At 31.2% G+C, this 20085-nt stretch overlaps 1 protein-coding gene across 2 annotated transcripts in view; it reads left to right on the top strand.

The window, feature by feature from the left end:
* LOC148299888 (uncharacterized) overlaps window positions 1-20085 on the top strand; it is a 96175-nt gene that overhangs the window by 51398 nt on the left and 24692 nt on the right. The window lies entirely within an intron of this gene.

Raw genomic sequence — 20085 nt, 5'->3', positions numbered from 1 at the left:
TCTATACATGAAGTTTAAATAAATAATAAGACTTCGGAGAATTTTCTGTAATGACATGAAGACCAGTAACTACACATATGACCGCACGGACGGTATCTGTCAACTAACTGTTTGCGTTTATGTAAATAAACTGGTCTTACATACGTGCACAGACCATTAAAATACTCAACGTCACATACGTACTTGTGTTATACTCAGAGTGTGATTTTTAACAATGCTTGACGTCTGAAACAATTGACTTTAAAACTGAAATAGAGACACATAAAACATACATAGTATTTTTTGACATCTCATCAAAGATGAAGAAGAATTTGGAAGTCTGGGCATTTACGGGGCTGACGACCATGTTTCTGCTAAATAAAAAGCTTCTTTACATCTCACCAATAGATGTCTCTAGTGAAGTTCTAGTGATTCAAGAACAAGGTTTCTAAATTGGTTCATATATATATAGAACTTCCCAAAATTTGAGTAGTGTGGTTGTCAATAATGGGTAGAATTGGTGAATGTTACACGTGTGTAAAGTGATCAATTAAACCAGCCTATGACGGTCGTCAGCCCCGTAAATGCCCACGCTTCCATATTCTTCTTCATCTTTGATGAGATGTCAAAAAATAATATGAAAATAACTCCTGTAATTGGAGATAATCCAGATTTTGTGAACAAGTATTTGGACACACTCAAAATGTTGTACAAACATAGTACTTTACACTGTTTTTTCTTGTTCATTCATCTCTAATCTTAGTGAAGTACAAAATGATTTTTTTTATTTTAAGGTATATGTATGCATTTCCAATATTGCACAAAAAATCCTTAAAATGCAAATCTGTTCTGTTTACTGTATTCTGTCGAAATCTTAATTAAAGTTGCGACAAAACGTTACCAATCCTGTGTTAAACCAATACGAAATCATCAAATCGCACCAAAACGTAATAATTTTACAAGCTAGAATTCCTGATTACTTAAAATCATCTGGAATGGAAATGTAACGTTTTGGTGAGGAACTCCACATGTACATTATGTGTAACTTTTTTACATTTCAATCTAATATTACAGTACTTGAGTAGCAATACAGGTACTGTACTGTATACTTTATTAAATTTTCAATAATTTTTAATCAAATATAGGTTATACATAAGAGTTTCATGTAATAATTGATGTATTCTTTAGTCTTTGCATGTTTTTAAAATGTCTTCCTACAAATATTTATCTTCAAAATCTTGTTTGGATTTCCGGGGTGCATACAATAATTAAATAATGAACCTTTAACCATGCTTTGATAATTTTAAGGCCCCGAAAAATATTAAGTATTTCTAAAAGGTTCCCTTACAAAAAAACGTTTGAGAAATACTAATCCAATGATTTAAAAATACTACATCTTTTTTTTATGTATTTTTTTTGCTTTTTATAATAAATTTATAATTAAAAGTTCAAAAAAATATTTAATCTTAATAAAAAAAAGGTCCCACAAAGGTAGGGCATACCTTGTGTGTGTGATTAAATTAAGCGTTATATGGGTATATTTTAAATGTACATATTTTACGTTTTAAATTAATTATGAATCCAATAATATCGCCTACTTCAAGCATTGCAGATAATTAATGAATTATGAAACTTTATTTTTCGAGGACGTAAAAAATGAAAATAATAGGTGCAGATATCACTCCTTTCAAGAACGTCATTAATCAAAAAACTTGATTTTTCAGGAGAACGTTTTTAAAGTTTAAAAATATAGCACAATGTATTAAAAATAAATATGAAGCCATTTATTGAACTTTTTACTGTGCAACATATATTTTTAGGTAAAACCTGAGTATTTTTTCTCCATTTGAATAATATTAAGTATACTTAAAAAAATAATTAAACTATACCTTTTCTTCAAAATGCAAACACAACATTTTCTGCCCTGTAGCGGGTAAATATTAACTTTAAAATATGCCTCTTTTGCTTAGATATAGTACATTTTCTGGGCATTCCGAAAACATGCACAACTGAAAATTGACGATTTTTGATTTATGACGTTCTTGAAAGGAGTGAGCGATATGTTTTCATTACATCAATTTCACGACTAAATGAAAATAATTAAGGTCAATATTACAAGCTGATTTCGTGACCTTAAATCATTTAAAATTGCTCCCACTAAACCTGTCTCATGAGTAGGTTATAATATGCAAAAAATAAGATGGATGTTTATACGAGTATTGTAAATATGTTTTTAAACAATTTAAATCCAATGCAGTACATATGTCGCCTTTTTGCATTAAAACTGTATAATCTCAAAACATACTAATTTTACAGGAGAGCGTTTTAAACGTTTAATGTTTTTAATAATAATGTTTTCTTGCTAGTTACATTATCTCTCTTTCAAAGTAAGAAAATTTTTTATATTTTTAAAAGTATTTATTCGGCAGTCACTCGGTGAAAGGATGTTTCTGCCAGTGTCAAGTATTATTTTTATTTACAAACAAAATAATAAAAGAACATAATATTAGCAGTTAATACAAAATTTCATAGTTTAAATGCTTTATCATTTTAGAAATTTTGTTATATAGTAGCCGAAAGGTAGGTCAGAAAAATAATCGTTTGGGTTTTAATACTTTTCTACAATAGATGAAATATTATTTTTTGACATCTCATCAAAGATGAGGAAGTCTGGGCATTTACGGGGCTGACGACCAATTTACATCTCACCAATAGATGTCTCTAGTTCTAGTGATTCAAGAACAAGGTTTCTAAATTGGTTCATATATATAGAACTTCCAAGAATTTGAGTAGTGTGGTTGTCAATAATAGGTAGAATTGGTGAATGTTACACGTGTGTAAAGTGATCACTTAAACCAGCCTATGACGGTCGTCAGCCCCGTAAATGCCCAGACTTCCATATTCTTCTTCATCTTTGATGAGATGTCAAAAAATAATATGAAAATAACTCCTGTAATTGGAGATAATCCAGATTTTGTGAACAAGTATTTGGACACACTCAAAATGTTGTAGATGAAATGTTGCTTGATTTTTACGATTTAATTTGAATTTGAAGAATTAATTTAACAAATACGATAAAATTTAAGGAAAAAATTTATATCTTTTGTAGTAAAACAATAATATTTTATAAAATATTTATTTCTTTTAGTACAATTGTAAAATTATTCTACTATATATGGACTAAAACTTTGGAACAAAGCGAGCGTTTGTTGAACTACGCTCTTTTGTCAATACTATATATTGGAGAAGCATACTGGTGATACTAAACGTTTCCGCATATTAATTTCGAAAAATTTTGTACAATTTGTGCACTTATAATGTGAAGAATCAGTCTTTGAGACTTTGTATGGTTTTAAAATGTTTTTCTACAAATCGCTCACTCCTAGTCAAGAGGTCAAGAACGTCATAAATCAAAAATCGTCAAATTTCAGCTGCGCATGTTTTCGTAATGCTCAGAAAATGTACTATATCCCAGCAAAAGCGGCATATTTTTAACTTAATATTTACCCGCTACAGGGCAGGAAGTGTTGTTTTTGCATTTTGAAGAAAAGGTATTGTTTAATTTTTTTTTAAGCATACTAAATATTTTTCAAATGGAGAAAAAACCTTCAGCTTTTACCTAAAAAGATCTGTTGCACAGTAAATAGTTCAATAAGCGGCTTAGTACTTATTTTTAATATATTGTATTATATTTGTAATCTTTAAAAACGTTCAAAGGAGTGAGCGAAATGTTTTTCAAAAAAATATTGTTTTTCTGAAAAAAATTCTTGGGTTCCACTGTACAAACTTATATTTTAAATATTTTACGAGTACTTATCTTTGCTTTCAATATCCGAACGTTCTATAGTAAATGCATTTTTTTATTACATCATTATTCCCTTCAATAAATACAATGTCCATTTCCTCTTTTAAGTGACCGTAACTTAACTGTACAGCTACAATGTCTTACGTCTCAACATAACCTGTTCAATTCTCCAGTATTCTGTGCCTGTGTAGGTCAATAATTCGCTCACTCCTTTCAAAACCGTGATAAATCAAAAATCGACAATTTTCAGTTGTGCATGTTTTCGAAATGCCCAGAAAATGTACTATATCCCAGCAAAAGAGGCATATTTTTACCTTAATATTTACCCGCTACAGGGCAGAAACTGTTGTTTTTGCATTTTGAAGAGTATTGTTTGATTATTTTTTTTAATTTACTTAACATTTTTCAAATGGAGAAAAGATATTCAGATTTTACCTAAAAAGATCTATTGCACAGTAAAAAGTTTAATAAGTGGCTTGATATTTATTTTTAAAACATTTTATTATATTATTAAACTTTAAAAACGATATCCTGAAAAATCAAGATTTTGATATATGACGTTGTTGAAAGGAGTAAGCGAATTGTCGGCATAGGATTTTTTTTTATTGAATATCTTTTTTTATAAAATACACATTTAAATAATACAAAATAGTTGGTAAATATACAATACATTTAAAATATAACGTTTCTACCTCTCTAATAAAGTAGATACTTGTGTTATGTTGTGTTGTGTAGTAGAGAGGGAGTTGGTTTAACAATTTTTTATATAAACAAAGTAAATTAAACAATTCAAACCCTTATCCGCACCTCAATGGTGCAAAGGGCACTGCATTATACAAACACATTGTTATCTTGATTGTTAACACACGAAGGAAAGGTGATCAGCCCTCCGCTTCAGGTACCAGTCCAGGGTAATATTGAATAAATATTATAGTGAAAAAATTATATAAATTTTTTGACCCCCCCCTGGGAATCGAGCCCGGGACCTCCAGAACGGTAGCCGAGCGTGCTGACCATTACACTTCGGAGGCGGACGAAATAAATTAAACAAAGTAAATTATAATTAAAAATAAACAAAGTCCATAAAAAAATTTAAAAAAATATTCCTCGGTATGGAGTCTAGGTAGGAGTGAGTCTTATATCGCTCACTCCTTTCAAGAACGTCATAAATCAAAATACTTGATTTTTCAGAAGAACGTTTTTAAAGTTTAAAAATATAACACAATGTATTTAAAAATAAATATCAAGCCACTTATTGAACTTTTTACTGCGCAACAGATCTTTTTAGGTAAAACCTGAAGGTTTTTTCTCCATTTGAAAAATATTCAGTATATTTAAAAAAAAAAATTAAACAATACCTTTTCTTCAAAATGCAAAAACAACACTTTCTGCCCTGTAGCGGGTAAATATTAAGTTAAAAATATGCCACTTTTGCTGGGATATAGTACATTTTCTGGGCATTCCGAAAACATACACAACTGAAAATCGACGATTTTTGATTTATGACGTTCTTGAAAGAAGTGAGCGATATGTGTTTTTTTTATTTTAGTTTTAAAGGTTTGATAACTTTTTATAGATTTTAATTTTTCCGGTAGTTCATTTTTTTAAATTACCTACGCACGTATAATGGTTTAACGCTGCTGTTGTTTTACATCTGTGCTATATTAAATTATTAGAAAAACATAGGCATTTATTATTTCCTTTGCTTTTTATGATAACACTTATAGATCAATTAGTGCATTTCAATAACTTCTAGCTAAAAAAATATTTATTGTAATCTGTGTTAGGAACAGGAGGGGTAATTATTCAATTTCAATGCAATTCAATTTTTTCAATAATTAATATATACATTACAAACTAACATTTAAGGCGTATACATTAAAAAAATAAATTAAAAAATAAGCAAGAAGACTCTTGTTAAAGGTGTAGAAGAATCCCGCTTCGGAAAACTCCTTCTGACACATGGAACAGATCAATATCCAATGTGATATTGTTCAACATAGCGGTAGCTCTTCTTCTTATTGATAGTGTTTTTTATTTCCTTCTTTTCTTCTGGAGGTCCCGGGTTCGATTCCCAGGGGAGGTCAAAAGTGATTTTTTCCACTCTAATATTTATTTTCAATTTCAATTTATTCAACAAAAAAATAATATATGCAAAACAAACAATATTCAAGACGTATATATTAAAAGTAAGCAAGAAGACTTAAAGGTGTAGAAGAATCCCGCTTCGGAAAACTCCTTCGGACACATGGAACAGATCTATATCCAATGTGATATTGTTCAACATAGCGGTAGCTCTTCCTACAGGCATAACCATCGGCAGGTTGGTCCTGTGTATAGGAATGTGAAACAATATATGCCGACACTGTCTTAGGTAACTATCGGGAACATACAGACCAATGCTCCGGATAATTTCAGGATTATCGATCATACCGCCAATCTAGTGTGGGCCAATCAGGAACTTGACAGTATTTGCTCATTGCTGGGAGGAAACCACGTTGCACTCCTCGGGAGAAGCCGGACTGCTGACTGTCGTCAAAAAGCCTTCCGTTCCACTAGAAGACGGTTCGGCATATTGCGTTGTAGCTTGGTTTATGGTACCAATGTCCTTCACTAGTTTTATGACGTATATGAAACCAAAGAATGAAAGGCTGAGTAAGATAAGCTTTATCGATGAAATCTCATTGAAATAAATATTATAAACATTATTTTATTTTTTTTCAACATTTTGAGCGTGTCCAAATATTTGTTCACAATCGGGATCGGGATTATCTCCAAGTATAGGACTTCTTTCATATTATTTTTTGGCATCTCATCAAAGATGAAGACTGATGAAGAAGATGCCCAGACTTCCATATTCTTCTTCATCTTTGATGAGATGTTAAAAAAATTGAAATACTTGGTCATGCCTAGATTTCTTCAGTCTTCCTCTGATTCTATTAAAAACCACGTTCGCCTCATAACTTTGTTTGACTGTTCACTCATTTGATTTACTTCCCCAAACCATCCCAACACACCTTTCTTAATTTTATTTTAATTCTATCTTAAGAAATAAAATTATATCAAATATATTTGATACACTGGATCATGCCAAATTTTCCTCAGTCTTCCTATGCTCCTATATCCAACTACATTCGCCTAATTTCTTTCCTTCCATGTTCTTTCTTCATTGATTCGATTCACACGCCCAAACTATATCTTTATTTTATTTTACTCAAATTTTATTTTAATTTTTAAGTAATATAAACGTTATGAAAGGTATATACCATAAATAATTCCTAAATAATTCAAGTTTGCTTTGTATCTAGACTGTTAGAAAATAAAACATAAATCATACCAAAAATTAAAGTATTCTTCCCCACTAATCACTAGTAGCGAAACTGTGAAGATTCTAATTAATTACCAATTTATTATAATCAAGATATATACTATTAAAATGTAAATAGCTCTACGTACGTATTTCTAAATTAATACGATGTTTTAAATAAAGAAATAGTGAAATTATAAAATTAGTTAGTGCTGCTTGAATAATAAATGTAGGGCAGTGTTTCTCAATAAGTGGTACGCGTACCTCTAGATATATCGCTCGCTCCTTTCAAGAACGTCATAAATCAAAATACTTGATTTTGCAGGAGAACGTTTTTAAAGTTTAAAAATATAGTACAATGTATTACAAATAAATATCAAGCCACTTATTGAACTTTTTACTGTGCAACAGATGTTTTTAGGTAAAACCTGAAGATTTTTTTCCATTTGAAAAATATTTAGTATATTTAAAAAAAATAATAAAACAGTACCTTTTCTTCAAAATGCAAAAACAACAATTTCTGCCCTGTAGCGGGTAAATATTAAGTTAAAAATATGCCTCTTTTGCTGGGATATAGTACATTTTCTGGGCATTCCGAAAACACGCACAACTCAAAATTCACGATTTTTGATTTATGACGTTCTTGAAAGGAGTGAGCGATATATCACTTGACTAAGATAATTTAATAAGTAAAAAAATTACACACACAACAATTACAGAAATATTTTATTTATTGTTTCGGCATTTATTTTGTGGTAAGACATGATGAAATTATTAAAGAAAACACTTTTTTGCCATTTAAGTTTATTTAAGACAACTTGTTTCGGAAGCTAAGCTTCCATCTTCAGGTCTAAATGTAAACATTAGACAGCTTAAATTTAGTTCTGAAGATGGAAGCTTAGCTTCCGAAATTTGTCGCCATAAAATAAACTCAATGGTAAAAAAACAAGTGTTTTCTTTAATAATTACAGAAATGTATATTTTTTCAATCGGTATAAACATGACATGAATGTGTAATATTTTTTGTTTAATATATACAGGGTGGCCAAAATTGATCACCCTATCGGAAGATGTTATAATTTTCTCAAATGGCGTCGTACGTCAGTCATGTTTGATATTTATGAACTAGACAGCTGAAGTATACAAACAGATTGATAAAACGGGCACAAATGTGTATCAACACTGGCGGTAGCCACTTGACTGATATAATCTTTTCCACTTAACAGAAACATTTTGTAAAGGTCCAAAAAAATATTGACATCAATCAAGTATTTTTTTTAAATTTAAGACTTAATGTGTCGGTGGAATTCTTTTTAAAACGTTTTTTTAAATAATATTTATATGGATATTTTATATACACTTGATATGAAAAAAATATATGAAATTTCATCCCTGCGTGATAATTATAGCCCGTGTCAACGAGGCCCCGAAAAATTTCGAAATAAGTGAACCTAAGTGGAGAAAAGCCCGATTTGTGAACAAGGATTTCGATAATGTTATCGAACTTCAAACTTCAATTTGATTAAATAATTATAATTTTTTATACACATTATTACACATTTAATGATGTATTCAATATAACTGAATTGATCGATCAAGCCGTCAATTTTACGGTACCTTTTTACCTGCGCTACATCGTAATAATAGTTTTGCCAACATCATTTATGGCTAGATAATATTAAATTACTAGCGAAATTCCGTTAGGCTGTCCGTTTTTTCTATGTCTCGCCTACCGACTGCCTAAAATACAGATACCGATCCGTACAATTATAATTTCCGAGTTAGGGATAACTGATTTTAATGTAATGGTTTTAAGGGGAGAAAGACATAATGCAAAAATCGAGTCATCGAACTCGAATAATTTCGTAAATAACCACACTACTCAAATTCTATATATCGCTCACTCCTTTTAACAACGTAATATTTCAAAATACTTGATTTTTCAAGAGATCGTTTTTAAAGTTTAAAAATAAAAAGGTTTTTTCTCCATTTGAAAAATACTTAGTTTATGGAAAAAAAAATAAACAATCCTTTTCTTCAAAATGCAAAAATAACACGATATATGACGTTCTAGAAAGGAGTGAGCGATATGTTAGAACACCTGTCTTTGCGAACATTCTTCGACTCTTCCACACTCATGCATCTCCTCATACATACTCATAGTAGTATTTTATTCAACAACGAAAAAAATTATATATATATATATATATATATATATATATATATATATATATATATATATATATATATATATATATATATATATATATATATATATATATATATATATATATATATATATATATATATATATATATATATATATATATATATATATATATATTATATATATTTATATATATATATATATATATATATATATATATATATATATATATATATATATATATATATATATATATATATATATATATATATATATATATATATATATATATATATATATATATATATATATATATATATATATATATATATATATATATATATATATATATATATATATATATATATATATATATATATACGTAACAAACAATATTTAAGGCGTATATTAAAAGAAAGCAAGAAGACTTCAAGGTGTAGAAGAATCCCGGTTCGGAAAACTCCTTCGGACACATGGAACAGAGCAATATCCAATAAGATATTGTTCAACATAGCGGTAACTCTTCCTACGGGCATAACCATCGGCAGGTTGGTCCTGTGTATAGGAGTGTGAAACAATCTATGCCGACGCTGTCTTAGGTAACTATCGGGAACATACAGACCAATGCTCCGGATAATTTCAGAATTATCGATCATACCGCGCAACGATCGATAAAAATGCGTAATATAATACTCATATTTGACATCTATAGAGACATTATTTATTACAATATCGTTATAAATATCCAATTTTTTTATTTATTATTATTACCAAGTTATTCATTACTGTGAGAATGTTTTGTCAGGAAGTTTTATACAAATTAATTACATAAAAAGTAACATTCTTGAGCAATCTTTATAAGGTTTATTTTGTACCGGTAAATTTACGCAAATAAATACCATAACAATTCATTTTTTACCCAATACTTAGAAATAGTTTGACATAGATTTTATGCTATTTCCGTATTCACTAATTAATAAATACAATACTAATTTTAAATGTCATCATTCTTAATTGAAATAAGTAAATATGTATTACCATATATCTACTTTTCCTTATTTTATTTGCATATTTATATTATTCTGTTTCAATATACTCGTATTTACATTCTTTTTAAATTTAAGTTAAACTTGGTAATTACCAAATATTTCTTAAGATCCATGGTGACACGTCGCTCACTACTTTCAAGAACGTCATAAATCAAAAAACTTGATTTTTCAGGAGAACGATTTTAATGTTTAAAAATATAATACGATGTATTAAAAATAAATATCAAGCCACTAAAACCTGAAGGTTTTTCCTCCATTTGAGAAATATTTAAAATATTTTTAAAAAATGATTAAACAATCCTTTTCTTCAAAATGCAAAAACAACATTTTCTGCCCTGATGCGGGTAAATATTAAGTTAAAAATATGCCTCTTCTGCTAGGATATAGTACATTTTCTGTGCATTCTGAAAACATGTACAACTGAAAATCGACGATTTTTGATTTATGACGTTCTTGCATGAAAATGATGCATCCCGCATCATTTTCAAACACCGTATGTTATACCAAATGAATGCATCGAAACACGTGTCACAATAGATATTAGGAAATAGTGGCATTTACCAAGTAAAACTAAATTAAAAACGGATTGATATTACTACAAAGTGACTGCCGCTTGTGTTATTATTTTAAAATTGTTAACTTGTGTTCGTCCGCCTCCTTGGTGTAATGGTCAGCGTGTTAAGCTACCGTGCTGGAGGTCCCGGGTTCGATTCCCAGGGGGGTTGAAAATAAATATTAGTGATTCTACACTGTAATATTTATTCAATATTACCCTGGACTGGTTCCTGAAGCGCAAGAGTGATCACCTTGCCTCCATGCAAGTAATGATCAAGATTACACTGCGTCAATTCGATTCGGTGCCCTATGCACCATTGGGTGCGAATAAGGGTTACAAGTAAGTAATAAAGTAATTATTTTATAATAACAAACGAAAGAACGAAACAAATTAATTGTATGTATTACTTTTTAAATACCACATATCGATAATTTATTAACAACATTTTGAGTGTGTCCAAATACTTGTTCTCGAATCTGTATTATCTCCTATTTTAGGAGTTATAACATTAATCACATAATTTTTTTGATATCACAACATAGATGAAGAAGAATTTTGGAAGTCTGGGCATTTACGGGGCAAATCAATCATGGGTAGAATTGGTGAATGTAACACGTCTGATCACTTAAATCAGCCTATGTCGGTCGTAATCCCCGTAAATGCCCAGATCTCCATATTCGTCTTCATCTATGTTGAGATGTCAAAAAAATAAATCGACATATTTATTTTCAATTATTTATTTTTTTAATATACCTACATATGTTTATTTTCAATCATTATTTTTTTTAAATACCTATTTTTTTCACTCTAATATTTATTCAATATTACACTGGACTGGTACCTGAAGTGGAGGGCTGATCACCTTTCCTTCATGTGTAATCGATCGAGATAACACTGCGTTTATATGAAGCAGTGCCCTATGCACCATTGGGGTGGGGTAAGGGATTTATTATTATTATTTCATATATTTTTTTATACGAATACTTTTTGTATGCGTATAACATAATAAAAATGTATGCACTATTACAAACATATTGAGATGACTAAAATTAGGTGTTTCATTCCTTAGTCTGGTTGTTGAATGTACAGTGTAGGAATTGGTAAATAATGAAGTGTTATAACAAGGAATGGAAAGTATGCTGGAAAGATTTTTTTAAATATAATTTGAAAGCCATGTGTGTACCGAATCTTTTAAATTGTCCAAATACAACGGTAATCTGAACTCAAAAGCCAAGAATATAAAGCATCCACTGTTCTATTTGCTTCTTGCATTTCCAATATGTTGGCTATTTTTTTTCTAAAATTATTTCTGACAGATGTATTACGATAACTCTTTGCTTAAAGTACAGAAAGTTCAAATTATAACCCGTTAATTTGCAATAACATCTGGCGAAACATATGTTAAATAAACTAATACTTATAATAACCGTTATTTATTTTATGGCAAGTAGCTACCTCTGCGGCGGATTTGGTTGCCCTAAATATTAGATATTTATTGTTAAAAGTGATGTATCATACTACTCCAATCAAGTGTTTAGAAGTCGTGGAATTGTTATTTTCATATTAAAATATATTTATTTATAAATCAGTGAAGAGCAAATGGAAAGGAAAAAGATCTGTTGCACAATAAAAAGTTCAAAAAGTGGCTTGATATTTATTTTAAATCCATTGTATTATATTTTTATATTATTATATTATTTACTATCGATAAAATTAAGAAAGGTGTGTTGAGATGGTTTGGACATGTAGAACGAATGAGTGAGAAAAGAACGGTAAAACAAATTTATGAGGCGAATGTTAGCGGCAAAAGAAGCAGAGGAAGACCGAGAAAAACATGGCACGATCAGGTATGCCAAATACTTGAAAGTGGTCAGGTTAGGAGTCGTAACAATCGGCGGGTATGTATGAGGAGATGCATGAACGTGGAAGAGGTTTGTTTGCGCGGAATGTTTGCAAGGACAGAGTGGTGTGGCGCTCTATTCTCTCTGCCTACCCCTGCGATGAAGCGGCGTGATGGTTAGTTAGTTAGTTAGTTAGTTTTATATTTTTAAACTTTAAAAACGTTCTCCTGAAAAATCAAGTTTTTTGATTTATGACGTTCTTGAAAGGAGTGACCGATATATGTTTTTCTTAATTTCTGAACATATGGTTTTTATTTTTTTAGACCCTTATCCGCACCCCAATGGTGCATAGGGCACTACATTATAAAAACGCAGTATGATCTTGATCGATAACATACGAAGGAAAGGTGATCAGCCCTCCGCTTCAGGTAACTAGTCCAGGTTTACATAACACATGGTTTACGAAGAGATATTGTTATTTATGATGTGAATCTGTTTTTGTATGAGTTTTGATGATGCAAGTATCCGTTTGCTAGGTATATTTATATATTATTCTAAAGTAACTAACTAACTAGCTAACTTACCATCACGCCGCTTCCCCGCAGGGGTAGGCAGAGAGAATAGAGCGCCACACCACTCTGTCCTTGCAAACATTCCACGCAAACAAACCTCTTCCACGTTCATGCATCTCCTCATACATACCCGCCGATTGTTACGACTCCTAACCTGACCACTTTAAAGTATTTTGCATACCTGTTCGTGCAATGTTTTTCTCGGTCTTCCTCTGCTTCTTTTCCCACTAACATTCGCCTCATAAATTTGTTTTACCGTTCTTTCCTCACTCATTCATTCTACATGTCCAAACCATCTCAACACACCTTTCTAAATTTTATCGATAATGCTTATCTCAGCTTTGCATTCCTTCCTTATTTCACTATTCGCACATCTATCATACATCGTTTTGTCGCACATTCTTCTGAGAGATCGCATTTCGACTGCATTCAGTCTACTTTCATCCTTCTAAAGTAAGAAATAGTAAAAAAAAAACAATATGCATATTTGGTAGAAAGGACGGTAAAACAAATGCTTGAGGTGAATATAATGTTAATGTGGGCAATAGAAGCACAAGACGACCAAAGAAAACTTGGCTTAGTAAAATAATTTTAATACTTAGACGTGGACAGTCCAGAAGTCGAAATAATCGGCGAAAATGTATGTATGAGGAAATACATGAATGTGGAACGGGCAAAGAATGCTTACAAAAACAGAGTCGTGTATGTTTCGGTTCTCTCTGCCTACCTCTGTGAAGAAGCAGTGTGATGGTTAGTAAGATAGTTATATAATTATTGTTGGAATCTCTTTAATAGAAAAAAGAATAAAATAAAATAAGAATGAAAATGAAATAAGAACGAAGGATGAAGGATGAAAGTAGACTGAATGCAGTCGAAATGCGATCTCTCAGAAGAATGTGCAACAAAACAATGTATAATAGATGTGCGAATAGTGAAATAAGAAAGGAATGCAAAGCTGAGATAAGCATTATCGATAAAATTAAGAAAGGTGTGTTGGAGATGGTTTGGACATATAGAACGAATGAGTGAGGAGAGAACGGTAAAACAAATTTATTGAAAAACAATATTATAAAAAACATGGCACGATCAGGTATGCCAAATACTTGAAAGTGGTCAGGTTAGGAGTCGTAACAATCGGCGGGTATGTATGAGGAGATGCATGAACGTGGAACAGGCGAAGAATGTTTGCAAGGACAGAGTGGTGTGGCGCTCTATTCTCTCTGCCTACCCCTGCGGGGAAGCGGCGTGATGGTTAGTTAGTTAGTTAGTTTTAAAATTAAATAAAAAAAAAAGTTTTTTCTTTTGTATATTTTTTGTATGAACTAATCACCTTATATTTATAACGGAAACATTCGCGCATAGTGTGTAAAAGAGATTAATGGACGACGTTTAAATACCATTTTGTAAGTATGATTAATTTGTTCCCCAAAAGATATGTGTACAGTTAAAAAGTAACGAATGGTTTTGTTTAAAACGGAAGAAAAAAATGTATTCAACGTTTTACAAAAAACACGGAACGAGCTGTAAGTAACTGTAAAGAAAATGTAGGAATTAATTTAATTTAACTCTTGATATTTCTATTTTAGAATTGATTATTAGTCGATTTTATAATCTGTTAACTATAGTCAGGTAAACTAAAATTGGGTAGGATAAAATTTCAAATATTTGGGATTCAAATAATATATTCAATAGCCTCCCTACGAATATCAAAAAAATAAAGGTGAAATATAATTATTTATTACAACTCTATATAAAAACACAAAAAAATTATACGAAAAAATGACTATTATGTATATCCTTAATTAAGTGCTTTTTAAAGAATTTAATTTTTTAAAGAAATGTATAAGTATTGCCCAGAGTTTTTTTCATTTATCAATTTTAGAGTACCGGTAGTACAGACCAGAAACAAAACTTTATTCATATGATCCCTGAAATGCATACGAAATCCTACCAAAATTATTTTTTAAATAGAGTCTGCGATATCGCTCACTCCTTTCCAGAACGTCATAAATCAAAAACCGTCAATTTTCAGTTGTGCACGTTTTCGGAACGCCCAGAAAATATACTATATCCCATCAATGAGGCATATTTTTAACTTAATATTTACCCGCTACAGGGCAGAAAATGTTATTTTTGAACTAACACCCCGGTATATTGAACAGATAAAAATATATATTTAAAAATCTTGCTGCCCCGCACATTGTCTAAGTCTTATGAAATCTCTTTCAGTTTTTCGTACTTTGTCCTTTTATTATCAAGCTCGCAAAACTGACAAATTCTGAAAATTTTCGACGTAAATCGCGGGAGAAAAAAACCCAAAAGCAGCAATAAATGTACTTAAATATCGGGACTGTAATACTTAAATGTAATTGGCGGGAAAATATTAAATCCAGGAACGCAAAATTTAGGTTTTACTACATTACGCGCGCAATAATAGGCAATAGAATTTACTAAAATATCGGGACGGAATTAATCACACGCAATTGGCGGGAAAACGTAAAATCTGGACTTCACTGCACATTTTTGGATGGGCAATAAATGTAATTAAATATCGGGACTGAAATAATTACATACAACTGGTGGGAAAACGTAAAATCTGGACTTCACTGTACATTTTTGGATGGGCAATAAATTTACTCAAATATCGGGACTGAAATAATCACAACTGGCGGGAAAACGTAAAATCTGGACTTCGCTGTACATTTTTGGATGGGCAAAAAATGCACTAAAATATTGGCACTGAAATAATTACACGTAACTGGCGGGAAAACGTGAAATCCGGGGTCGCAAAATCCGGGTTTCGCTATATTTGGACATGCGTGTGATTAATTCAATATTATGGGCGTAAGGTTAATTTTAACCGCTTCGTCTGGCATCGGCTTCTCATCTCGCGTGATGAGTGCGGCCGTCTCGATATTCGATCATTATCACGCATCACAATTCCCGAGGTACTCCAGAGGTCGTCAACCAGCGGTTCGCATTCCACTTTTATAGATGTTCATACTTTATAATAAAATAACAACTATGTAATTTATTCTAAATTAATTTTATTTGACTAGCAACCGGGTCTCGTCGTAATTGACATCATCCGACCAGTTTGATGAAACCCGGTTGCTGGTCAAATAAAATTAATGTGGAAAAAATTACAAAGTTGTTATTTCATTCTATAAAATGCAGTTCCACAATGAAATGTTGGTAGACCCGTTAGGGTTAGTTATAACCAGAGCCTGTGACTAGACGTTCATTTACTTCTTCTTTTTCTTCTAACCTTATCCGCACCCAATGGTGCATATGGCACTACATCGTATTGACGCAGTATCTTAATCGTTACTTACATTAAAATTTACATTACAAATATAAATATATTAGCAATTACAAATAATTTAAACGTAAAAATTAAATGATTTATTGTAACTGCAGAAAGTTGGTAAAGTTCCATATTGAATTATTGGGTAATATATCCAAAATAAAACAAGGTTTGTGGGATTTAATTCTACATTTATTTATGTATATGTTAATACGTGACGCGTTTCCTCTTCTTAGGACATCTAAGAAGACTTCTAAGAAGACGAAACGCGTCACATATTAAGATATACATAAATAAACGTAGAATTCAATCCAACAAACCTTGTTTTATTTTGGATATATTACCCAAGAAGTAAAAATTAAAGACTTCCCCACCCACCCTACTCGCCTGATCTCGCTCCTTCTAACTTCTTCTTGTTCCCCAAACTCAAAAGACATTTGAAAGGAAGAAAATTTGAGACGATTGACATCACAAAAGAAGCGTTTCAGGACTTTTTTGGAAACACCATTGGGATAAGTGTGTGCGTCGGGGAGGTGAATACTTTGAAGGGGACCCAGACATGTTACTTCTAAATAAAAACTCATTTCGTTTTATGACGTCAGTCTACGTACGCTAGTAAATATGGCTGATGGGTACAAGTAAAAGTATTTATTGATTTGGCGTTTAATTTGTAGAACTCCATTTTGATTTATGTATTAATTTTAAATCAAACACAGATTTTTTGAGTCTACTAAGTTGTATTTTATTAACAAAAACACATGAAAAAATTATACTGTGACAATTGTTTTCCCTTGTTAGGGCATTATTAAACGAATGTTAAAATACAAGTAAAAGGTTGAGAGCGGCTGGTTATTCGATCGCCGTTTACCACACATGTGTACCGGCTATGGACACGTACGTGTACTGTTAAATGTTTATTAACTGATCCAGTTTTCTCTCGGTCTGACCACCAATAAGGAACACGATGCTACCAGCTGCCTACTTACTTAATTCCCCTTTTCGTTTTTCAATTATAGCTTTAAAAATATTGTAAAAGCCGTCGTGATTGTCACTAAAAATAGTTAATGGTTTGTTACATAAGGTTTATTGACAATACAAGCGCGATACGATTTATGTATGATCTGCATAGGTCCATAGGAAGAAGTGCGGGTCGCCAACGGTCGTTTTTCAGTACACGTGCTCCAGGCAACATGGCGGGCATCCATTGGCTGACATCATTCCCCACTCCTTGACATTAAGGTTGTCATGTTGTATTAAATTGTTAATTTTCCCAAAATATCTTCTTCTTCCTTCTTATAGATCCTCGGATCTGTCTGTTCCGTTATCCGTCTCTTGTGACGTAGACTGGCATCGCTTTTTTTATTTTGTTTTAAAATAATAAGCAGCAAAGTCTCTACTTTTAGAGACTTGTCTGCAGGTAGGATAGTAAGGATAGGGAAGGTAAACGTGAAAAATACATTCACAACATTTTAAGTGTGTCCAAATACTTGTTCACAAAATCTGGATTATCTCCAATTACATGAGGTATTTTCATATTATTTTTTGACATCTCATCAAAGATGAAGATAATATTTCTTCATCTTTGATGAGATGTTAAAAAATAATATGAAAATAACTCCTGTAATCGGAGATAATCCAGATTTTGTGAACAAGTATTTGGACACACTCAAAATGTTGTGAATAAATTATGTGGTCAAATTATAAGCTTAAATAATAAAAATGAAAATGATATTTTCTGGCGTTTCTCATGTGTGTGATTATAATTCAGGATTCGTACCTCACATACTAATAAAAGAGTTTCTGCTTAATAAAAAGCTTCATTTCATCTCACCAATAGATGTCTCTAGTGAAGTTCTAGTGATTGAAGAACTATGTTTCAAAATTAGTAATAAAATACTGCTACTTAACACGCCATACGAGAGATTTTTTACTGTATTTTTTAAATGTTTATATTTTCATAAAAAAAATTTTTCAATCTTTGTTTTCTATCATTTGTTATATGCAGATATTTCAATTTGATACTGTTTTCGAAAAAGCCCAAATAGAGGCTTGTGTTTGAAAATAGGAATCAAGTTGTGTCAGAGTGAAAGTCAAAACAAGAGCTTCTGACTCAAAGTGGCTGACATTGTCCACGGGATCACAAACCGACCAAATTTTATATGATTTTTTTCAGTTTTAAACTACAATTGAAAACCTTGACCCCTCACATACAATATTGCCTCAAGTACGGTAAATACGAGTATATATGACTATTGTAAAAAAAATTGTATGCATTTTCCCGTGCAATTTATAATTTTTTCTTTACTTTCATGCTACTAATTAAAAAATGACAAAACAAAGTTAACTACAGCATGTTGTTTTATTTTTCGCAATGCTACCTGAATATCTTAAGGGTGGACTCTCAAATGTATTAATTAGGTACGCGACAGGCTGTGCGAGAAGCCACACGTGTTGTCTGCGCACATTTTATTTTAGATTATATTGGAATTTGATTTTTTTTATAAATATTTTAAATTTGAAAAAATCATAATTTTTTAACTCCTTGCCGTTCAATGACTCTTTCTTTTCAAAAACATTTGTTCATTTCGAAGAAAACTTATTTTTCGAAAACCTTTGATTTGAGAACTCGATTTAAATAAATTTGAGAATCCAGATCATGTGATATTTTGAGGAAAATGGTCGATATACTCGCTATTAAGGCCTAGTATTAGTTAAATAGCAACTTAATATTTTTTGAACCCAGGTAACATTTGACGTGCCGTAGAACGGGGCTACTTGAACTTTGATGTGTTACTTGAGCCCAGAACATAAAAAATAATATGTATTTGGTCTACAATAATGAACGTATTGACATGATTCATTGTTTCCCTAACAGGTGACACTTATTGCCACGATACTTCGATCGATACCACGATATAAATATTTTTTTGTACTCGGCTCAAGTAACACATCAAGAATCAAGTAGCCCCGTTCTACGGTAAACGTTTTTTTTAACACCATTTTTTAGTGAAAATATGATTTTTCTTCGAAATAAATATATGATTTAAAAAATAAATTATTATTATTGAGTTATGGAAAGGTTTCAATACATATACCAAAAATATTAAAAAATCCAATATATAGGGGAGAGTGCCCATGAGTGGGACAAAGGATGAATGGGACAATCGTCAACCAGGCCAACCTATTTTTACAAAAAAAAATCTTAAATTACCCAACATTAACGCTACGATATAAGACAGATTAATCCTCAAACCTCAGTTCTCGACTGACAGTGAAGCGAGTAAGACGTGTTACTTTTTTTTGCGTCAAAAAGTAAATTATTTACTGTAATTTGATTTTGTTTGCACATATAAATTGTGATAAGTGCTCCAATTGATATATACAATTATTTAAGTCGAAAGTCATATTTAAGTATGTATTCTGAAAAAAATGGGCGTATCCCGACGACCGACTCTATGCGTTGCCGGAAGCCAACAGAGTTTTATCAATGCTAGTTTAATAA

This window comes from Brachycentrus maculatus, unplaced genomic scaffold (assembly GCF_059751285.1).
Source record: "Brachycentrus maculatus isolate JH-2025_06_01 unplaced genomic scaffold, ASM5975128v1 h1tg000905l, whole genome shotgun sequence".
Lineage (NCBI taxonomy): Eukaryota > Metazoa > Arthropoda > Insecta > Trichoptera > Brachycentridae > Brachycentrus > Brachycentrus maculatus.
Note: the sequence above shows the minus strand (reverse complement) of the source record. Positions and strands in the feature narration are given on the sequence as shown.